The following is a 2,596-nucleotide window of genomic DNA, read 5'->3' on the forward strand; positions in this document are numbered from 1 at the left end:
GACAATTTATAAAGAATCAGTGCTATCCTTTCCTTCAATGTGTAACCCATGGACAAACGTCTCCTTCGTAAAACTGATTCCCCGTAGCCCTACTTGAGCATGGTGGGTACATTTTTTCAAGTTTTTAAATTCGGAATTTCAGTTGATCGGTTTTCAGTTGATCTGAAATATAATGTACATTTTTCACATTTTTTTTTTCTAATTCAATCTCTGAAAGATACCATAGTTTTAAATTTAGCTTACTTTCTGAATTTTCAAATGGTCACATTGAACCTGTAAACACAAGGTCATTCAAAACTATTTTAACTCACCTTTAAAAATGTTTAGAGTATTCTTGGCTTTAGAAAACTGCTTCAAAAACTGACTGGTTTTGCCAATCTTTTGTTAAATATTATGTTTGTTAATCCTTGAACCACACAAGAGTTTAGTATAATATTTTGAACCTTAAGGAATTAAGGGAGAACATAGAAATGTTTCAATTAATCTTTCCAGTTCAAATACCAAATGTGCATCACACAAGCATAAATTTCTGCTCCAAGAGGAAGGGAAAGACTACAACGTCAATCATAATTTCAACAGGTCAACAAATAAAAATTATTAATTTCTCTTGCAAAAAAAAAAGGCAAAAGTGTTTGGAGTTTGGAAGTCTAACACAAAATTATGTCCTTTCATTCTCCTTCAACTGGATTAGATAATGTAGAAATTAAATAGGGGACATTCTGAAGTATTAAGATTTTAGCACCAAGAAAGAAGCTACTGTATAGCTAGCTAATAGAATTGAACCCCAAACTCAGGAGAAAACCTCATGGACATCCAATATATAAAGAACCTTGAAATTTCTCTGATCCATCAAGGATCATAAGCAGTGTTGTTAAAATAGTTTTTTTTAAATTCCAGAAACAATTGCAAAACCTCATGTTCGCAAGATTCTCTTTCCAACCCCCCCCCCCTCCCCCAATACAATCACAAAAAGAACTGTCAATACAGTCCTTTGGCTGCAGATTTAAGAAAAGCCAAGAGCAAACCACAGAAATATAGAATATAAACAGCTACTCTCAGAAAGGCAAATAGTTACCAATTACTTGTGGACAAGAAGCTTTAAAACTGACCTTGAAAATATTTACTCAGTTCAATAAACTGAAAGAAAAAAAAAGCTATCTGCTGAGTTTATAAATGTGGTAACAGTGTACAAACTTGTTTTTTTTTTAATGGTCTCCAAGTCATTTAAGGACATCCCACCCACCTGGAGTGCACACTCAAAAGCTTGAAAACTTCAAATGCTTTCACAATATCAAATGCATATAATTAAACTCAATGCAAATAAAAGTTCAGCCTTTCAAAGTGATTTCGATATGGCAAATTTTGAAGATAACTATTTTTGATATTAAAGAGGGATATCAAGTTAGAATACGATCACCAAACTTCAGCAGTGGATCAGAATGCTTTGGAGATCCAGCCTCCATACTATGAGTTCAAGCTCATGACAAATGGAAAAGAAAATACTAACTCCTAGTTAACACAAGAATACTTTATTTGTATCAAAGAATGTTCAAGGGTCAAACTACTTTGGTATAGAGTCTCAGCATCCACAACTTCAGATCATTTATTGCACGGTGATTGACAATAGTACCAAAAACTGAGACTCCATACCCGAAGCAGAGGCTAGCACACCTAAATCACAGCACTCCATTTCCTGGAAATTCTGGTTGGAAATTACCAAGGCCAAAAACAGAGGGGAAAAAATCCAAAATCTGCACTTCACTCGATTGAGATTAAACAGCAGTGGCATGGAAGAATTCACATGCCTCAAGAAAATCACTGACTGCTATTTTTGATATGAACCATCGAAAGACCAGTAACACTGGTCTTTAAAACTGTGGTCACATAATGAGGCTCATTTCACATTTCTTCATCTTCAACTTATTTCAGAGGTTCCCAACAATAACCTCATTTAACCCAGTTTCCATTTCTTCTGGGGTAGAGGGGAGAAGAAGAGAGAGAGATGTGAGGAGTTTATCTTGTTTCTCAACAGCTATATTTATTCAATTCTATATTCAATGGAGCTACTGAATTTATGGTGAAGCCAACCTCTGCTCAGTTTTCAGCTTACCAAAGACTCTTCAACCCAGGCTAACAGAGCTGGCTCCCAATACATAAACAGAAAAATAAATAAATTCTCCAATTTCCTCAGATTCAAATCAACATCTCAATGAATCTAAAATAATTTAAGGCACTCTCGTCACTCATGCTGATCATTTTAAAATCATACTCTAGGACAAGTGCAGCTGCTCCAATTCTTTGTCAATTACGTAGCTTTACAAAATAAAGATACAAACACAAAGATCATTCAACTTTTAAGAATTCAATCCACCCAATTAAATGTTCAAGGGCACGATTTAATTAGATAAAGTGAAAGTACAATCAAAATAGTGTAAATACAAGTCTAATTGCATGTCCAACATCTTTCTCAAGCTCCCAAAATATCTTCCCACCATATTAAACATCCTCTGCCCCCCAAAACAATCCTAGCAATTTAATCGCATAGCTTTCCCGGTCTTGACATCAGCCGGTCCTGAAGCTCTAAAACGTAGCAAGT

At 35.0% G+C, this 2,596-nt stretch overlaps 1 protein-coding gene across 1 annotated transcript in view; it reads right to left on the bottom strand.

Moving 5' to 3' along the window:
- Positions 1 to 1,513: 1,513 nt before the first annotated feature.
- The window catches only part of LOC138737224 (uncharacterized), a 28,976-nt gene continuing 27,893 nt past the window's right edge, over positions 1,514 to 2,596 (bottom strand). The window contains exon 5 of the mRNA XM_069887911.1: positions 1,514 to 2,596. This exon is cut by the window's right edge and continues 91 nt beyond it. The gene's annotated coding sequence lies outside the window, so the exon portion shown is untranslated.

This window comes from Narcine bancroftii, chromosome 6, assembly GCF_036971445.1.
Source record: "Narcine bancroftii isolate sNarBan1 chromosome 6, sNarBan1.hap1, whole genome shotgun sequence".
NCBI lineage: Eukaryota > Metazoa > Chordata > Chondrichthyes > Torpediniformes > Narcinidae > Narcine > Narcine bancroftii.